Genomic DNA, 21,422 nt, shown 5'->3' with positions numbered 1-21,422 from the left:
CATATTGAAAACCAATCATGCCCAAGAACAACAGCATTCTTATGAAATATGGCAGCAACAGTCTGCACAACATCATTTACAAGTGCCAAACAAGGTTCTCCCCCTTATTGATCCACACAGACAGGAGAGAACCTCTGGCTTCAACAGAGATCAGAGGGGAAAAAATGTTACAAGTTTGCAATAACACACAAATTAGTCTGATTCCTTTGCTTATCCCTTCTATCTTGTTTCTATTATTAGGCACAATTTTTTTATAAGGAGCATCTCCTCTTTCTAGGCAAGGCAAATCTCAGGAACAGGAGCCTTTCCATGAAGCTTCCTGCTGCTGGGACCAGTAGGCCTGCGCTGAGAGCACTCGGTCCAGGAGTTCTTGCGGAACTGGCTCGCCTCTTCGCTGTTGTGGGGATATGCTTGCAGTGTGCACCAGGGTCTTCCACTTGTCCTGGTTCGCCAATCCGGATTCCATAGTATGTTAGGAAAAAAAACACAGATTTCTTGAGGCCAGTTGAACAGAAACAGATTATAGGCAGCTATGGTGAACAAAGCATTGAAATGGAACAGAAATAAACTGTGTTGACAACTAATTTTTGTTGTGAATTTTTCAATTGACAGCTCAATATCAACAGTAAACAAATAACACACTATGCTTAAGAATCACCTTAAGGTCAACATAAGTCCTGTGATCAGCACCGTCAAATCCATGCATTTTAATATCTTTCCACCTGAACAGAAAAGGATCAAGAGCCACACATAAGTTAGCATGCCATTTGCCCTAAACTTGAATCAACTGAAACAGAAAAAAAAAAGAGAATAGGACAGACCTCCCAGTCCCGAGCTGTTCCACAGCTTCCACCAGCGCCTCAACCTCACCAACAGAGAAGGGCATCCTAGCGCGCCTTTGCCCGATTTCAGATCGTCTGGCCTTGCAAATAGGGACAGTGGCTAGAGCATTCAAATCTGAAGCTGCAACACGGATTACGGATTGCAAGCTTGCTGATGTATCTTGTGATGCCATTTCAACAGGATGATGAACACAACCAGCGAGAGAGCCATTTAGGTATGCCTTCATAGGCTGCTGGTTGCCACAACCACCTTTAGTTTCAGGAAATGGCTCTTCATATTTCATCCTGGAAACATAGAATATTCAATTCATTAGATTTGGTTTGGTGACCCTCCAAACTTCATCTATAGGTTTGGTAACACTCGAGAGATAGCAGTACAAGGTACAAACATAATAAATATATGCAAAATGGGTGCCTAGTATCAACACTTCAAAACAACAACTTGAAAATAAACTATAAGCTACGTCCTGCCGATGTTTTCCAGTCACTACACCCAAGAGAAAATTTACTCCAAGTCACCTACCTAGCTAATGGTTCCACAATATCTGCACTGGCAAAATCCATTTCTTCCTGTATTATGACTCCAGAGGGAGAATCTTGCTGACGATCACATTCCAGTGTAAAGTCTATGTTATTTAGTTTTTCGCCATGGCATATCCCAGCTTGATGCAGTGTCTTGTTGTCATCTTGGATACTCTTTCCTTGAAGAAGAACACCAACACGTAGGCCATCTTCCATTATACTAGTGACAACATCCATCACGGTTCTCTGTAGATAGATGAAAATTGTTACTCGGGCACACTCACAAGGAGCTTATATTTATCTGCAATGAAAGGTGAAAGTTCCAGCTAGAACAATGCTCTGTATAGTGTACCAATTAGAACAATAGCAAAGACCCATTATTTCACATTGCAATAAATCGTTTGATTATTCAAATGCAAAAAATCTAACATGACCGTCCAATCCAGCATTTAGAGAGCGTAATTTATGTATTACTATATTTTTTACCAACTGGGAACAAAACAATAAATTCACCTAAATGAACTCTTGCATTCTTGTAGATTCATCAATAATATTATAAAAGTTATTAACAAACAGCTACACCAAATGGAATATTAGGCTGCACAAATGAATGTGTTAATAATTAGTAACTTGCAGATGCCCTACCTTCAACGAACCGATGGTTGCAGTTTCAGGAATCTCAACAAACAATTCTGGGATGTTAAATGAATTGATCTTTAGATTAACTGAAAATAGAAAAAAGTGATAAGCAATTGTTCTCATAGATTCAATAGAACTATCCATAACTCTAAATAATATCCAAGAATACCTTGGTAGTCCTCAAATCCACACAATTTATTTTGACCTTTCGTAGTGAATGATGTCCCACAGGCTGAAATGGTGAGCCACATTTTCTTTTAGGAAGTGAATCAAAACAAGGATTGAGGACATAAATGTCATATACAAGGCTATTTAATGGATTCAAGAAATGGATGTCTGGACCATCATCCTATATAAAGAAGTTAAGGCCTCAGAATTACCAGGAAAAGGTGATTTAACAACATAACACACCTCCAGTTAGCATCCCTTTAGTTGCACCTCGTGTTAGCTTCGTCCTCTTGAAATTTGTCCTTCGCACCTTTTGACGTGTGCCGGGTATCTTTTTCCCACAGAAGCTTAGCTTGCTACCTATTTGAGCAAAACAAGCTCTAGCCCATAATTAGTTCCTACATTGGCTAGTTGCTAGTTGCAACAATGGTAAAGTGAAGCAAAAAGAAAGATGGTTCTCTCTATGCTGCTATAGAGCACTTAGAATTTATTAGGAGTGTAGAGGAAACACCGACAAACACCATGGGATTGGCATACCTTTGTTGGACATCCCTCCACAAGTCTTACATGCTGCCTTCCTTACCTTCGAGGCAAGCAATTTCCTGATTCTATGGTTACCTAGATAGTGTGGTTTGTAACCCTCATTTCCTGTGGTGCTTGGATGTGTGCACCCAGAAGAATTTTCGTCATTGTCTCTATCTGCAGTATGGTGCACTTCAACCTTACACAAGGCTTTATGTTCCTTGTCATGCCTGCACAAAAGCACACGTGAGCTACTGTCAGAACTAACCAAAGCAGGAGGTCTGCCATCCAGATCCACAGAGTCAAACAAGCTGTCAAGAGCTGCAGCATGCCCGTCTGTTTGTCTTCTGATAGGTTCAGCTTGATGTGCTTGTACAACCTCTGCCGAACATGAGGATCCTGGATGGCGTACTCCAAAAGCTCCAGGCTCACGAATTATGTCAAGACCATGACTGATCTCACATGGTCTTGTACATCTAACTGACGAGTCCCTAACTAGCATATCTGATTTCACTGTTATTGACTCTAGTACTGATTCAGCTTCATTTCTTGTCGACGAGTTTTCTTCCCAGCTATCATTAGCTTGCCTAGCTAAGGCAGAGACACCACCAGAACTCGCTACACATCCACTGCAGCAGTCTTTCTTCACAGCTACATTTTTGGGGGGCAAAATTTCATCAAAATATTCTTATTTAACTGATTTTCTATTTCTCGCATAACTTGTTGCTGCTCCATGAGTGTTAGCAACATTCGATGAACTGTCCTGATCTGCTAGTAGTGTCCCGGCAACAGTCGCAAGCAAATCAAATGAACATATCTCATTTTTATTTCTTCTCCTGGTGCGTTTCCCCTGGATAATTGCTAGTCATTAATGAAGATTCAATGGGCAAGTTGTTGCAAAAAAAACACATAATCAAAAAGCTATTTACCTGAACTGAGTTTTGGACATATGAGATGACTGGAATCTGGCGGCCACGAGATCCATGGCACAACCTCTTCTGCGCTACCATATTTTGATGTAGCCTACACAGCAGGCATTCACTGACAGTGAAGGAATGCTCATACCACATTGGTCATCTTTACCTGCACGAAATTGACTAGGATTTCATAAACTTCCACCCATTAATGATCACTCCAGCACTGGGAACAAATCTAGCACCACTAGAAAAGGACTTAGCTATTTAAATAAAGAATTGAACAAGATCAATTTTAGACCAAACCTCCAAAGCATTGGGACGTGATAAGATGGCTTCCATTTATTGAAATTACATATAGATTGCACATGCATATATACCAGAATAAGCTGAAGCTGGATAGTTGGATATGGTAGAACTTGCTGTTGCAAGAAATAGTGGAGATATAAAGGAGAGGAAGGTCACCTCCAAGGCGCATCCAAAATGAATCATCTAATAGAGAGCACCTGAGCAGGATTTTTTTGTCATCGGTTCCTGTGAATAAATCAAAGACAATAGGAACTTATCTTATTCATCTGTTTGAAAGAAAAGGGTGGGAGAGGGGAAGTCAGAACAATATATTGGAAGGTAACTTTGCAGATCCAAAGAAGATTTTATGTGCATCCTGGTACGATAGTTCTGGACAAAGAAACCAAAATGCAAAACCACATCGCATCAAAGGAATACAGCAGTCAGCATCCTGATTCCTGAATTCCTGATTGGGGGAGAGCAGCAACAGACTATGCTGAAACTTACAATCGTTTGAGCAACTCAAAACAGACATTATGACTCCAATCAGATGGTCCAAATCTCAGAGAATATCGCATACATCTAAGATTGTTACAAAACTGTACACTGCCTGTTATGAAATGGGCAGTGTTACGTTCAAAACCCCATAGACTCGAGTTCAGTGGAGCGACCGAATATGATGGGAGCAAAAGTCCATCAGAATTTGAGACACAGGTACTCTCGAAACCAATCGAGAGTCCAATTAACAAAGAGGCTGCAAGACAGCTCCTCATCTGGATGTCATCTCGAATCCACCCATCTAGAAGATACCACAAAATTCCGGGCACAAGCGTCTAAACCCCACGCAATTCAAGCCCAGCACGCAAAACCTCGCACCTACAAGATCGAATCGGGAAACAAAACCGGAACCAACTGACCAGAAATCCGACGAAATCCAAGCTGGCGCCCAAGGAAAGGGCTCGGTTCGGGCGAATTCCAAGAAACCCGCCAGATCAAGCAACCCCCCACCAAACCACCAAGAACCCCAACCAAACACGATCCAAGAAGAGTGCACGGAAGAAGGGGGGAATCGGCACAAGGAGTAAAGATTTCTTGTTTTTTCTACTTTGATCTGTGGTGGTGCCATGGCCTAGCAGTTACCTAGATCGGCGGATGAAAAACCCTCGAGGCCACCCGCTCCTCCCACACTTGGCTTAAACCCCAGCTATCCTCTTCTCTTGTGGTCCTTTTCTTTAATATAATACCACACCCACTTCTTTTTTTTCTTCCCACCACTTGTTTCCTCACTCTAAAAACTTGGTTAACAGCAGCACTTGGAGTAATATCCATTTGGGTTATTTATTTGGAGTAATATCTCATGTTTAGTGGATTAAACTAAAAGAATGTACTTCAGATCCTCCTAGTCCCTCCATTTTGAAAGACTCCAAATTTTCTCCAACACCCTCCATTTCTAGAGATCTCTAAGAAACGCTCTGAAGCAAATTTGATAGCCGCTAAAAATTTAGGCATTCTTTATTTAGCATTGGAGCGTCTGATTTAGGGGCGGCGGCTAAAGTAGCTCTTATATATACTAAATAATAAAGGAAAATCGAAATACATATACTATATTGTTTGCGCAATAAAGAACTCGGGGGCGGAGCAAGAGAGAGGAGATATATAGGAAGTAGCACATGTAACATTTTAATATCAGATGACTAATAAACTTGCTCGATTCGAACTCATTCATGACGGTAGATCTAAGTATTGGTGAATTAGTTTGCTGGGTGCTGGTACGATCTACATGTGCCAATGCCTTCTTTTCTTTGCATTTCTGTCTTTCAAAGTCCAATCAGATCTGATACGGCACATTCATGGTCATGTGAGGCTCAATCGTAGTTTACTGATTTTATATCAGGTTTGGATCTAGTGCTAGCTCATCCAAATGCGTGTGCTAATAGAATAGGTTAAATGTTAGCTAAAATTTAAAAACTTTATATATGTATGAGTGCTAATATATGCTAAAATTTAGCATTTGACTTTAGCTCCTTACAGAAGCACATTCGCTTGATTGCTTTGGGGAGTAACCCTTTAAGATGAATCGAATACGCACAGACTACTTCACCGACAGCTGAACTTGATTGCTTTGGGGAGTAACTCTTTAAGATGAATCAAATACGAACAGACTACTTCGCCGACAGCTGAACTGAAGTGGTAAGCTTAAAATTTCTTAACTAATACGTGGGTTGTATACGAATTAGCTTCCCTTGTCAGGCCATTAATTATTCACTATAAAAAAAGAGGTTGCACGTTTCTCAGGCCATTCTCAATGGAGTTTTATAGGAGTTTTATGCGCATTAATTAGCATGCCATGTAGGAATATATAATGATATGGCATAAAATTTAAGAAAAAGAAAAAACCAGTTACATATAGATGAAACTCTCTCTACACGAATATCAATGCTCTATGAGTCTTAAAATTAAATGCAACATAGATCCTAGAAAATTACAATATGAAATTATGCATTGGGAAAGATAGTTTCAAACATTGTTTCATAGGCCCTGTTTAGATCCATAGGGTTATTTTTTTGCCCTCCCCAAATAGCTCAAGATGAGTCAAACAGGAGGGCTATTTCTGGGCTATTTGCAAATAGCCCACCCTAAGGCCAGTCTCAATGGGAGTATCATAGAAGTGTCATGGATGTTACATTTGCTGACATAGAAGTCTCATTATGAAGAGAGAGGAGATAGAGTTTGATGGGACGTGTATGACACTCCTCCGACTCAGTTACCTAGTTCACAGTCTTGGTAACCGTGTGATGACACTCCCCATTGACATTGGTTTAAAAAACTATCCCCCAAGGGGTGCTATTTGGGACTATTTTGGGTAGGGCGCCATTGATTCTCTTACTATTTCTCTTGAAAAGTGGCAGTCAAATGATTGGAAAAGTACTTTAGGAGTCAAATAGCCCTTAGATCCAAACACCTCAAGGGTTATTTCATTGAAGGGCTATTTTCTTGGGTTAAACTTTAGGGCTCAAAATAATCCTTGGCTATTTATCCAAACAAGACCATAGTCTTTTTGCTTACGTGGCTATTTTAGAAACATCAACATGAAACCCTCCACTGGAATTAGCCTCAGCGGTGTGATGATTGATCTTCAAGATAGTTTTCTTAGCATCATATATAACAAGTGTCCTCGTTCCACCTCTATACTTAAAGCCCAACATTATAACTACAACTGGATACAAGATATTTATTCCATAATCTAAGGTATAATTAGCTTGCTTTATCCCTATTCCCCCATGCTAAATTTCCTTTGCTCATTTTATGCATATTTTGGTGCTTACACAAACTAATATTAGTTTATATACAAATTTTGATGCAAGCCCCTCATGTCTCCTTGAAGGTGCTTTTGGCCCCCTAAGTGGGTTTTGGTGTTAATGCACGCACAATTAAGAAGCTAATGCGTTTATCAAGCAATGAACAGGTTCAAAAATCATTGAAATGGGAAACAGCATTTAACGACGCTATATTCGCTAAAGAGACTGTCACAGGACAGTCCAAATAATACCAATCAAGTGCAATAATTGACACTTAACCTCAAACCAGAAATTCTGCACTCAACCAGTACACTCAGACCGCCTGCTGTAACCAGGATCGATTACACAGGAACTCTCGCCAAAAGACGAGCACAGGTGATTACCGGCAATAAAAGCGTTCAAAACCATTTACAACCCGAGTTTAAAACAGAAGCACCAATTTAAACTACAATAAGCATTTACAAGCCAGTTTTACAATTCAAACCTCATAGTTCAAACGCAGCGGAAAGTAATTTAGAGTTTAAAAACAAGCTTTAAAACAATACGATAGATAACGTCGACGCCAGAAGACGAACTTCACATCTTGCCCACTGATGTGAGGCTCACCTGCCCGTACTTCACGATGAAGACGGGACCCACACGACCGACCAACCCGGAGGAAGTGGTTGACCGATCCACGAGGCGCAGAACTGCTCGGAGTCCTCCGGAGTGTAACCTGCTAAAAGATATGGCAACAACAAGCCTGAGTATTCTAATACTCAGCAAGACTTACCCGTCCATGGGTATACTTAGCCCATTAACTAGACATGAAAGGCTTTTTGGCTCTGGAGTTATTTTGCTGAAAAGCAGCTAGCACTGAATCCTTACTTTCAATATTTTAGCGCCAATTGAGTTGACCGCTATAACTTAGGTTTGCCTAGTACTCTAGAGCATACATGGTTGATCACATTATCTTTTCAGAGCACCACAACCATAACTCATATTCTCAACTTTTCATTCCCAATTCCATTATTTACTACGATGTGACAGAGAGATCAAGGTTCTCATATCCGCGAGTCACGGCGAATCGATTCGATTTAACCTTGCAAGGTGGACCTAACCAACACGGCACGTATATGCCCCGTCGGGCTATACACACCAACCCTTCACATATGCACACCGAATAGGCGAACTGCCCTGCGACCCGGGACTGCTAGCCCCACCGATACCAACGAAGGGTCAGCCATGAGTTTGTATACTAGCTCCACTGGTGAAGACAGTATCAAGTCCTCCTACCGGTGCACATATGGTACTGAGCTTACCGGTTTCGACTACCTCCTACTCCCGGCATGCGGTTAGTACTGTTCAATCCTCGATCAATAGTGCCAACAACGGTACGGTCCTCAATCGACACAGGCGGAGGCTCACTTTCCATAACTTCCATATCCATAACCAATCCATCTCCGCCCGGTCTCCATTTTTCCTTTCTTTTTCTCAAAAAAATTCATTCTCCAGCAACTTTCTCATAAGTAACAAGACCTATATCTCGCGAGTGACAGGAATCACTCGTCTTCTACCGAATCCTAATTAAGCATTGCAGTACTAACGACCTGTATACTAGTAGAGTGACTGAGGAAACCTAGGGATCATGCATCTAAGGTTCCAATCAACTCCTAGAAACTTAAATGCACAATAATTATATAACAATTATTGAATACTGAAATTAAGGGTTATGCACCGGGGCTTGCCTTGCCAGTCAGCGGGGTTAGCGACTTCTGGATCTGGCTCGACGGCTGCTTCGGCGTGCGGTTCCCCTGCTTGCGGCTCCTGGAGCGGCTCAGCGATCATCTCGTAGACGGCTTCACTCGCGACGTCTACACGTAAGGAAAGATGCCATGCAAGAAAAATTTATAATTTTTATTGCAAAAAGGAAAACATTTCTTTTTGCCCTAGCAAAATAAACTGAGCAACAAAAGATCCACAAACATGCATACAGGATATGCACCTGGAAATTTTTCAGTGGACTACACATGTAAGGTGTAAGCCACTGTGAATTTTTCATAAATTTTTGAGCAACAGAACAACTGGCATAAAATATACTAGGTTAAACACAAACTGAAATTTTAGCAAGGGAAAAAGTGACATTTACCACGCCCAAGTATTTTTCTTCTGAAGATCCTGATTTTAGAAACCTAACAAAATTTATTTTGCATTTTTCTCCCTTTTCTATAATTTTCTACACAATCTTGAAGTTTTCAGCCAAAAGATAAAAAAACATTAAAAGAAAAGGGGGGGCTGACAGCCAGGCCCCACATGCAAGGGATCCCAGGCCCGCTCCCCTCCCCTGCTTCTGCCCGCACACGCGCGCGCGGCGGCGCAGGGGCGCGCGCGGCGGAGCGGCGGTCCGGCCCGGCCGTGGCCAGCCGGCGGCAGAGGTAGGGCGCGCCCGCGGCCAGGGCGCTCGGCAGTGGCGGCACGCGCGCGGAGCAGGGCGGCGGCGCGCAGCGGCAGAGGCGGCGGCGTTGGCGCGGCGGCTTGCGGCGGTGCGCTGTGCGCGGCGGTGGCGCGGCCACGGCGGCTAGCGCAGGGCCAGGGAGCGGTGTCGCGGGGCAGGGCAAGCACCAGCTCGCCCGGGCGGCGCTGGCGCGCGCGGTGGCGCGGCCCTGAGCCGCGCGGGCTCTGCCAGCAGCATGCGGCGGCGGGAGCAGCGGCGCCCATGGCGCCCGCGGCGGCGTTCCGCCGGCGGCAGCGCTAGAAGGGAAGGGAAAGGAGCTCGGGGAGGACGAGTGACTCACTACGAACCCATTCTTGGGGTCAATTTGAGCAAAGGGTGGTCGGAGAAACGGATTGACGCTAGGAAGGCGGAGCTCGGGTTGGCTCCAATGGCGGCCGAGGGTAGGGTTAGGGTTTCGGCCAACTCGGCCGGGGAGGAGCTCAGGTGAGGGGCAGTGAAGGTGGAGGGGGTGGTGCGGGAGCTCTAGGTGCAAGGAATCGAGAGGAGGTCGAGCGGAGGCGGCGGATTGCGGCCGGGACGGTCGCCGGCGGCGACTCTGCTCGGCTTGGCTCGTCCCGAGCGCGAGGACGACGGAGAGGAAGTGGGGAAATCAGGGTTGGCCACTGGAACGTCGTAGAAGCCTTAGGTGGGGGCGCGGACGTCGGCACGGCGACGCGTGGAGGCTCCGACGTCGAGGCCGGCGGTCGGTCGCAAAATGGCTCGGTACGGCGTCACTGAAGAGTATCCGAGTTGAACTCGTTTAAAAAGATTTTGACCAAAGTTTGACCCGTTGAAACTCAAGATTTCATATAGTCACTTGAATTTTGGCCAAAATAGAAGTTGTAGAGGACAAAAAGGTATACAACTTTGCTTTTGGGCGAAAATTGATTCGAAGCCCGGATTAAGGACAAAAACTAGATCGAACGCGGCTAACTCGAAAGTTACTATGGAAACTTGATTAGCGCTAATGACGGCGATTAACCCTGATTAGCGACTAACCACACGATTAGCACCAAAAGATTAACGCCGGGTGTTACAACCTTCCCCCCTTAAAGGAATCTCGTCCCGAGATTCACGCACGAGGGAACGTATAAGAAGAGAAGGTTGAAAGGTGGAGTACCTGGATAGGAGCTTAGGAAATCAGGATACTTGTCTTTAAGAAATTCCTCTTGCTCCCAAGTAGCTTCATCTTCGGAGTGATTACTCCATTGAACTTTGTAGAATCGGTTGGTTGTGCGACGAGTAACTCGATCCTTGCGATCAAGTATCTTGATTGGACGCTCACGATAAGTGAGATCAGATTCTAATTGAATTGAGTCACTGTCAATAGCTTCAGTTGGAATTCTCAAACACTTCTTCAGTTGTGACACATGGAAGATGTTATGAATTGCCGAAAATTTTGCTGGAAGATCCAACCGGTAAGCTACAGGACCGCATCTTTCGACAATTGGATATGGACCAATATAGCGGGGAGCTAGCTTTCCTTTTATCCCAAATCTTTGCATGCCTTTCCACGGTGAGACTTTCAGATAGACGTGGTCACCGATTTCAAAAACAAGTGGGTCACGCCGTTTATCCGCATAACTCTCGTAACGGGACTGTGCAATCTTCAAGTTTTCTTGAATCAGATGAACTTGTTCTTCGGCTTCTTTAACCATGTCAGGTCCAAAAATAGTCCTCTCTCCAACTTCGGACCAATTCAGTGGAGTACGGCATCGACGACCGTATAAAGCTTCAAATGGTGCCATTTTAACGCTTTCTTGATAGCTATTGTTATAAGAAAATTCAGCTAATGCCAAGCATTCATCCCATTTCTGCGGGTAGGCTAAAACACATGCGCGGAGCATATCTTCTAAAATCTGATTAATTCTCTCCGTTTGGCCATCTGTTTGAGGGTGATAAGCTGAGCTGCGGATCAATCGAGTCCCTAAACAAGTATGCAATTGTTCCCAGAAGCGAGCAACAAACTGGGTCCCTCGATCTGATATGATAGTCTTGGGCACTCCATGTAAACATAGGATGCGATCCATATACAACTCGGCATACTTCTTTGCTCGATAGATTGTTCTAACTGGAAGAAAATGTGCGGATTTGGTCAGGCGGTCTACAATGACCCAGATCGAATCATAACCCTTCTGAGTTCGAGGTAAACCGACAATAAAATCCATGTTGATGTCTTCCCATTTCCATTCAGGAATACTCAAAGGTTGCAACATTCCAGCTGGTCTGAGATGACTAGCTTTGACCCTACGACAGATGTCACATTCTGACACATACTTGGCAATCTCTCTTTTCATCCGAGTCCACCAAAACTGTTGTTTGAGGTCTTGATACATCTTGTTGCTACCAGGATGAATTGATAGTCGAGAGGTATGAGCTTCATCAAGAATTTGCTTTCTGAGTGCAAAATCCTTAGGCACCACTAATCGGTTCTTAAACCATAACACATTCTCACTATCTTGGTGAAAACAACTTACTTTCGAATCTCCTTCTGATAATCTCTTCTGAATTTCCTTTATTCCTTTATCTTTCTTTTGTGCTGTGATGATTAGATCACGAAGAGTAGGAGTGAGTTCTAGATGGGCTAATGTGCCATGTGGTACAATGCTCAAGTTCAGCTTTTCCATTTCAAAGCAAAGAGACTCGCTTAATGGTATAGCTGAGATGCAATGACAGTGAGCTTTGCGACTTAGCGCATCTGCAACTACATTCGCTTTACCCGGATGATAATGCACTTCAAGTTCATAATCCTTGATCAGTTCCAACCATCGCCTTTGGCGCATGTTCAAATCAGGTTGAGTAAAAAGATACTTAAGGCTCTTGTGGTCAGTGTAGATGCGACAAGGACTACCTAAGAGATGATGCCTCCATATCTTCAGAGCATGAACTACAGCAGCTAATTCCAAATCATGAGTTGGGTAATTTTCCTCGTGGCGCTTGAGTGACCTAGACGCATATGCAATCACTCGGTTCTCCTGCATCAAGACACAACCAATACCAGTACCAGAAGCATCACAGTATATGTCAAATGGTTTTGATGTATCGGGTTGAGCCAGGATAGGTGCAGAAGTTAAAAGCTTTTTCAGAGTATGGAAAGCCTCTTCACATTTGTCATTCCAATGAAACTTGACACCTTTCTTGAGTAGCTCGGTCATAGGCTTAGCGATTTTTGAAAACTCTGGGATGAATCGACGATAATACCCAGCTAATCCTAGAAAGCTGCGGATTCCTTAACTGATGTTGGAGCCTCCCAATCCAATACATCTTGAACTTTTCCTGGATCAACTGAAATACCCTCTGCAGATATGACATGGCCTAAGAAAGGAACTTCTTTAAGCCAAAATTCACATTTGCTGAATTTTGCATACAACTTGTGCTCTCGTAGACGTTGAAGAACAATATGAAGGTGCTTGGCGTGCTCTTCTTCATTCTTGGAGTATATCAAGATGTCATCAATGAATACCACAATAAACTTGTCCAACTCAGGCATGAAAACCGAATTCATAAGATACATGGAGCATTAGTCAATCCAAAAGACATGACTAGGTACTCGAATAAACCATAGCGAGTGGAGAAAGCAGTCTTTGGAATGTCCTGAGGTCTGATCTTTATTTGGTGATAACCGGATCGAAGATCGATCTTAGAAAATACCTTAGCTCCGGCTAACTGATCAAAGAGAATGTCAATGCGAGGCAATGGGTATTTATTCTTGATGGTAACTGCATTTAGAGGCCGGTAATCAACACATAACCTCAAACTTTGGTCTTTCTTTTTCACAAATAAAGCTGGGCATCCCCAAGGTGATGAGCTTGGACGAATGAAACCCTTATTCAGTAGGTCTTGCAATTGTACCTTCAGTTCTGCCAATTCATTTGGTGGCATCCGATAGGGCCTTCTAGAGATAGGTGATGTACCCGGTTGAAGTTCAATAACAAACTCAACGTCCCGATCAGGTGGCAGTCCAGGTAAATCCTCTGGAAAGACATCTGAATAATCGCACACTATAGGTATCTCCTCTAAGCTTTTAGCCTCCAATTTATTTATGGTTGTATTGTGTGCCTTGTACTTGGTCAAAAGTAACACCGTAGAACCATGTGCACTTGAATTGATATGAACAGCATGCGCCTGAGTATCCAACACAACTCCGTGTGCCTTCATCCAATTCATACCCAATATGATATCAATCCCTTGATGTGGGAGAATGATAAAATTCGTCGGAAAGATTCTCCCAGCCAAGTTGATTGGTACCTTTCTTGCCATTTGGTTTGTGATTAATTGACCACCTGGGGATTGAATTTTATATGAAGTATTTGTGCACTCAATTTCCAATCCATGCCTTTCTACACAAGCCTTACTAAGAAATGTATGCGAAGCACCAGAGTCGAATAGAACCCTAATTGGATGATCATTGAGGAAAAATATACCCTCCATCACATGTTCCCCTTCTGGCACGTCCTCACAAGTGGTGTAACTCACACAACCATTCTTAATATACGACACCTTCTTTTTCTTATTTGTATTGCTAGAGCCTTTTCACGGCTTGGGTGGAGTATAACAGATATTCTCTGAGTGATGGCAACCCTCGGCTAGGTGATGCTTGCACGGATCAGGGTGGGAGCGAAAAACATGCTGCAATACGGGTTTCTTTTGCTCCAGCTGTGAAGGAGCCACATGTTCAGGCATCCCCTGTTGTAGTTGATATTGAGTTTGGGAAAAGCTAGTGGATCCCAGGCGTAGGCGTTGCACCATATTCCCAGGAGACCCAATAGGTGATTTCTTCCTCTTTTTCGCCTTTTCATGCTTCAGCATCGCATCTTCTTGGAGAATAGCTTTACTGACCAAGTCACTGTAGTTGGTAAATGTTCTCGCTGCTAAACGCATGAGTAACTCGGTATTTAACCCTTTCTGGAAACAATCTTGCTTCTTTTCATCGGTATCTACGTGATGTGCAGCATATTGTGCAAGATGATTGAAAATATTGGCATATTCCATCACTGATTTGTTCTCTTGTTTCAGATTTAGAAACTCCTCCACTTTCACTTTTATGAATCCTTCTGGAATATAATGTGCCCTAAAAATCTCTCTAAATTCTGACCAGGGAATCTGTCTCTCTGTTGGTTGCATAGCTAAGTAATTTGCCCACCATATCTTTGCCGGGCCTCTCAGCTGTTGCGCTGCAAAGGCAGTCTTGTCCACTTCTGTGCAATTAAGTATGCCAAACTTGTCCTCCATGGTGCGAATCCAAGCATCTGCCTCAAGGGGATCATCGGCTTTGTGGAACAGAGGTGGTTGGGTGGCAAGAAAACCGACATAGTCAGTTTCTGCTGGTGGTGCTTGTCGACCTCTGCCGGCATTGCTTTGCACCAGTTGCCTCAACAATTCGGTCTGCTCATTGCGGTCGGCGATAAGAGTCGCAATAGCCTGAGTCAAGGAGGGAGACGGTGGTGGCTGTGCTCCTTGACCCTCATTTCCACGGTTAGCAGTGTTGTTATTTCCCATCTACAAAAACACCATCCCTTGGTTAGCCATTCCGCTATCGGGACTAATCCATGCATTAAAGAATGTGCATAATTAATATGAACACACAGCATGAATCGTTCCCTTCGCGATATGGTTCACCAAGAGAACAAAATGGTTTGCTTCAGTTGAAACCGCATCTAAACGGGTTGAACAGTAGGTTGGTAACTCGTCTAGCTGTAACGTTGCAGTCTTAAGGTTGCATAACTATTAACTACGAAGCGACCAACCAACTCGAAAATGTAAGATGCATGCACGTTCTATCGTTCTCACCCAAACAATTACCAAATATGGTATACGATGACGACTAGTGGCACAATTACGTACTCTCCCTATATATACTAGTCGTTCCTACGATCAAGAATTCATAACGTGCTTACGTAGTTAGTGTTCCTGCAGACAAACAAAGACAACAAGAGATAGATATAAATATCCATTTCTGGACCCTTCGTGCCAGCACACACGAACGGCCCCCATGTGTCCTACGCCACACGGGTAACGCATATGCAGTTTCCCACATATTCACACATACATTACCATCCACTATAGAGATGGCACCCAAACGTTCGACGCTGAATGGGCAGCGCTGCATACATTACCGAAGCAACGTATTCACTTTCCGTACAAATCGCCTTACGGGACACCCAAGGGTACACGTGTCCCAAAGTACACGGTTATGACCAACTGCATAACGAGTCTTCACCTCGTAACATTGCCTTACGAGATGGCCGTGATCACAATCACACGGTAAGAAATCCGCACTCCATATCAGGCGGCAGATAGCGACATACTCGTTTGAATTGAGCCTTATCACCTCCTCGTATGCTCAACATACGGGACCCGCGCACGTATGAAACACGTGGGCTATTCTAAGGACTATCAGAATACTCACCTTGCTTACCTCAGCGTAGGTGCGTCGTTACAGAATAGTAGTTGTGCATAAAAGTAAGGTTTAACGAGAAGTAAATGCTGGAAGTGCTGGAATAAAATAGATACTTAGATGCCACCTAACTTATAGAACATAATTAGGGCATACGAACTATCTACTCTATTCCTTAGCGCATCAAGCGTCAACTTTTCGAAAACCCGAAATTTTTGCAAACAAAGTTTACTTAACATAGTTAAGTACACCAGTAATCACCCCCCAGTGCAATTAGCTCTGATGCCAGCTGTCACAGGACAGTCCAAATAATACCAATCAAGTGCAATAATTGACACTTAACCTCAAACCAGAAATTCTGCACTCAACCAGTACACTCAGACCGCCTGCTGTAACCAGGATCGATTACACAGGAACTCTCGCCAAAAGATGAGCACAGGTGATTACCGGCAATAAAAGCGTTCAAACCCATTTACAACCCGAGTTTAAAACAGAAGCACCAATTTAAACTACAATAAGCATTTACAAGCCAGTTTTACAATTCAAACCTCAGAGTTCAAACGCAGCGGAAAGTAATTTAGAGTTTAAAAACAAGCTTTAAAACAATACGATAGATAACATCGACGCCAGAAGACGAACTTCACATCTTGCCCACTGATGTGAGGCTCACCTGCCCGTACTTCACGACGAAGACGGGACCCACATGACCGACCAACCCGGAGGAAGTGGTTGACCGATCCACGAGGCGCAGAACTCCTCGGAGTCCTCCGGAATGTAACCTGCTAAAAGATATGGCAACAACAAGCCTGAATATTCTAATACTCAGCAAGACTTACCCGTCCATGGGTATACTTAGCCCATTAACTAGACATGAAAGGCTTTTTGGCTCTGGAGTTATTTTGCTGAAAAGCAGCTAGCACTGAATCCTTACTTTCAATATTTTAGCGCCAATTGAGTTGACCGCTATAACTTAGGTTTGCCTAGTACTCTAGAGCATACATGGTTGATCACATTATCTTTTCAGAGCACCACAACCATAACTCATATTCTCAACTTTTCATTCCCAATTCCATTATTTACTACGATGTGACAGAGAGATCAAGGTTCTCATATCCGCGAGTCACGGCGAATCGATTCGATTTAACCTTGCAAGGTGGACCTAACCAACACGGCACGTATATGCCCCGTCGGGCTATACACACCAACCCTTCACATATGCACACCGAATAGGCGAACTGCCCTGCGACCCGGGACTGCTAGCCCCACCGATACCAACGAAGGGTCAGCCATGAGTTTGTATACTAGCTCCACTGGTGAAGACAGTATCAAGTCCTCCTACCGGTGCACATATGGTACTGAGCTTACCGGTTTCGACTACCTCCTACTCCCGGCATGCGGTTAGTACTGTTCAATCCTCGATCAATAGTGCCAACAACGGTACGGTCCTCAATCGACACAGGCGGAGGCTCACTTTCCATAACTTCCATATCCATAACCAATCCATCTCCGCCCGGTCTCCATTTTTCCTTTCTTTTTCTCAAAAAAATTCATTCTCCAGCAACTTTCTCATAAGTAACAAGACCTATATCTCGCGAGTGACAGGAATCACTCGTCTTCTACCGAATCCTAATTAAGCATTGCAGTACTAACGACCTGTATACTAGTAGAGTGACTGAGGAAACCTAGGGATCATGCATCTAAGGTTCCAATCAACTCCTAGAAACTTAAATGCACAATAATTATATAACAATTATTGAATACTGAAATTAAGGGTTATGCACCGGGGCTTGCCTTGCCAGTCAGCGGGGTTAGCGACTTCTGGATCTGGCTCGACGGCTGCTTCGGCGTGCGGTTCCCCTGCTTGTGGCTCCTGGAGCGGCTCAGCGATCATCTCGTAGACGGCTTCACTCGCGACGTCTACACGTAAGGAAAGATGCCATGCAAGAAAAATTTATAATTTTTATTGCAAAAAGGAAAACATTTCTTTTTGCCCTAGCAAAATCAACTGAGCAACAAAAGATCCACAAACATGCATACAGGATATGCACCTGGAAATTTTTCAGTGGACTACATGTAAGGAGTAAGCCACTGTGAATTTTTCATAAATTTTTGAGCAACAGAACAACTGGCATAAAATATACTAGGTTAAACACAAACTGAAATTTTAGCAAGGGAAAAAGTGACATTTACCACGCCCAAGTATTTTTCTTCTGAAGATCCTGATTTTAGAAACCTAACAAAATTTATTTTGCATTTTTCTCCCTTTTCTATAATTTTCTACACAATCATGAAGTTTTCAGCCAAAAGATAAAAAAAACATTAAAAGAAAAGGGGGGGCGGCTGACAGCCGGGCCCCACATGCAAGGGAGCCCAGGCCCGCTCCCCTCCCCTGCTTCTGCCCGCACACGCGCGCGCGGCGCAGGGGCGCGTGCGGCGGAGCGGCGGTCCGGCCCGGCCGTGGCCAGCCGGCGGCAGAGGTAGGGCGCGCCCGCGGCCAGGGCGCTCGGCAGTGGCGGCACGCGCGCGGAGCAGGGCGGCGGCGTGCAGCGGTAGAGGCGGCGGCGTTGGCGCGGCGGCTTGCGGCGGCGCGTTGTGCGCGGCGGTGGCGCGGCCACGGCGGCTAGCGCAGGGCCAGGGAGCGGTGTCGCGGGGCGGGGCAAGCACCAGCTCGCCCGGGCGGCGCTGGCGCGCGCGGTGGCGTGGCCCTGAGCCGCGCGGGCTCTGCCAGCAGCGTGCGGCGGCGGGAGCAGCGGCGCCCATGGCGCCCGCGGCGGCGTTCCGCCGGCGGCAGCGCTAGAAGGGAAGGGAAAGGAGCTCGGGGAGGACGAGTGACTCACTACGAACCCATTCTTGGGGTCAATTTGAGCAGAGGGTGGTCGGAGAAACGGATTGACGCTAGGAAGGCGGAGCTCGGGTTGGCTCCAATGGCGGCCGAGGGTAGGGTTAGGGTTTCGGCCAACTCGGCCGGGGAGGAGCTCAGGTGAGGGGCAGTGAAGGTGGAGGGGGTGGTGCGGGAGCTCTAGGCGCAAGGAATCGAGAGGAGGTCGAGCGGAGGCGGCGGATTGCGGCCGGGACGGTCGCCGGCGGCGACTCTGCTCGGCTTGGCTCGTCCCGAGCGCGAGGACGACGGAGAGGAAGTGGGGAAATCAGGGTTGGCCACTGGAACGTCGTAGAAGCCTTAGGTGGGGGCGCGGACGTCGGCACTGCGACGCGTGGAGGCTCCGACGTCGAGGCCGGCGGTCGGTCGCAAAATGGCTCGGTACGGCGTCACTGAAGAGTATCCGAGTTGAACTCGTTTAAAAAGATTTTGACCAAAGTTTGACCCGTTGAAACTCAAGATTTCATATAGTCACTTGAATTTTGGCCAAAATAGAAGTTGTAGAGGACAAAAAGGTCTACAACTTTGCTTTTGGGCGAAAATTGATTCGAAGCCCGGATTAAGGACAAAAACTAGATCGAACGCGGCTAACTCGAAAGTTACTATGGAAACTTGATTAGCGCTAATGACAGCGATTAACCCTGATTAGCGACTAACCACACGATTAGCACCAAAAGATTAACGCCGGGTGTTACAGAGACAATGTTTGAGCTCCATTGAAGATCTTCTATAAATTTCTATTTCAAATTTGGGTATAGGAAACACCGTATTATTAAGAGGGATGCAAAAAGATGACTTGAAGATGTTAAAGTGGCTAATTAAAATGCTAACATCCCATGAGAGTCACAAAGCACTCACTTGAGCACTTGTCCCTGCAAATTTTGTAGGGGTCGGAACACTTAGGTCGGAAGTTCCGACCCCCCACCCACCCACCCCTCGGAAGTAGCTCGCCTCTGCCGATAAAGGGTTCTCGGCCAAAGGTTTTAATCGTGTTCGAAGTTTTAACCACGTTGTCGGAAGTTCCGACAATCACATAAATGCACAGCAATGGCTAGTTTTGGGGGCTCGGGTATTTATAACCCCTCACCCCGTCTCTCATTGCTGCTGATTCTGCGAACTAAACACATTCTTGAGCTTCCAAAACTTCTCCCCAATCCTTCCAAGAGCTAAACTTTGTGAGGTTTCGAGCTAGGGTTTGGGCAAGAGCAAGATTTGAGTGTGAGCTTGAGCCTTTGACTTGTGTGAGCAACCATCTCCATCTCATGAGCACTTAAGCATCTCCTTCCGTCGATTCACGTTTGTTACTCTTGAAGCTTGCTTCTAGACGGTTAGGCGTCACCCGTGGAGTGTCCTCTTGTGTGTGTGTGTGCGCGCGCGCGCGCGCCGCCCCGGGAAGTTTGTACTTCAACATTTCATAGTAGTTGACCTTAGCTAGATCGTGGGATTGCTAAGGGGAGGCAAGATAGCTCAAGAAGAAAGTGGTCTTCTTGGGTGCCTCAACGGAGACGTAGCTCCCTTATGTGGGAGTGAACTTCGAAAAACAAATCGTGTGTCTCTTGTTCTTATTGTTCATCTCATTCTTGTTGACTTTGAGCTTGTTTTGTCCCAATCTACTTTTGTGGGTTGTTCCATTGTGACAGATCACTTGCAGGTTACTCTAGGACCTATTAGCAAACTTTTGATTCAAACACTTTTTTCAGGTTCATCTGAAAACTTGTAGTTCGTTCAAATTTTTTACTCTTGTCAGAAGTTCATTCACAAATGTTGGAAGTTCCGATCCATCGGAACTTCTTACACAGGGGTAGCTATGACGTGTGGGATTCGCTCGTAAGTGGAAGAAGCTTTACCCAAAGCCACGGCTGCTAAATTAAACGGGCTCCAGGGCAACATTCCACAGCAGTTTTTTCAAAAGTCACGGCCCACGACAGCTTTTCCAAAACCCGCACCTGATTGGCATAACCGCTGTGTAGGATCAACCATGTTAGTTGTCATGGATGTACCTGATTCTGCAGGTTAAGTGTATACAAAAACACTGTTTTCATCGAGGTGCTCTTTTACCACATATGAAATTGGGAGTAACTCCATCACGCTGCAATTTTGATAGTATTGATCCGGTCCAGTGTGATCTAATAAGGCTTGGCATGTTGACTGTTGATCCCAAAATCAAATTGGGCATCTGAAACTAGGAATTTGTCGGAATACAAAGTTGATGCATGGTTCCAGTGTTTACTAAAAAACAGGGCAATTTGCTTCATTGGGCATTCTAATGATGAAGTAAAGAGTGAACCAAAGGACGACAGGGCTATCATAAGCATGACCCCATCCAGCTGCTTCAACTAAAGGGCATCAAAATAACCATCCACGAGTACAACAATCAGGTGGTTAAAGGGGGAGGAAAAAACTGAGCATTCTTCTGCTCCACACAGACCCCATTCAATCACGACAATCAGGAGGTGCTTATTTCATTGGTGGAGAAGTGG

The 21,422-nt window shown here is 44.8% G+C and overlaps 1 pseudogene across 1 annotated transcript; it reads right to left on the bottom strand.

Moving 5' to 3' along the window:
* Positions 1-4: 4 nt before the first annotated feature.
* On the bottom strand, positions 5-5,174 carry LOC120709384 (annotated as a pseudogene). The gene is made up of 11 exons (XR_005689657.1): positions 5,036-5,174; positions 4,073-4,141; positions 3,623-3,776; positions 2,709-3,543; positions 2,415-2,531; positions 2,173-2,235; positions 2,010-2,089; positions 1,366-1,610; positions 822-1,127; positions 659-722; positions 5-442 (listed from the first exon to the last, which is right to left on the bottom strand). The product of XR_005689657.1 is annotated as a telomere-binding protein 1-like (transcript).
* Between the last annotated feature and the right edge of the window lie 16,248 nt (positions 5,175-21,422).

The sequence above is a fragment of the Panicum virgatum genome, chromosome 5K (genome assembly GCF_016808335.1).
Source record: "Panicum virgatum strain AP13 chromosome 5K, P.virgatum_v5, whole genome shotgun sequence".
In the NCBI taxonomy this organism is placed as follows: Eukaryota; Viridiplantae; Streptophyta; class Magnoliopsida; order Poales; family Poaceae; genus Panicum; species Panicum virgatum.
The sequence above is the reverse complement of the archived record's forward strand: the minus strand, read 5'-3'. Positions and strand labels throughout refer to the sequence as shown.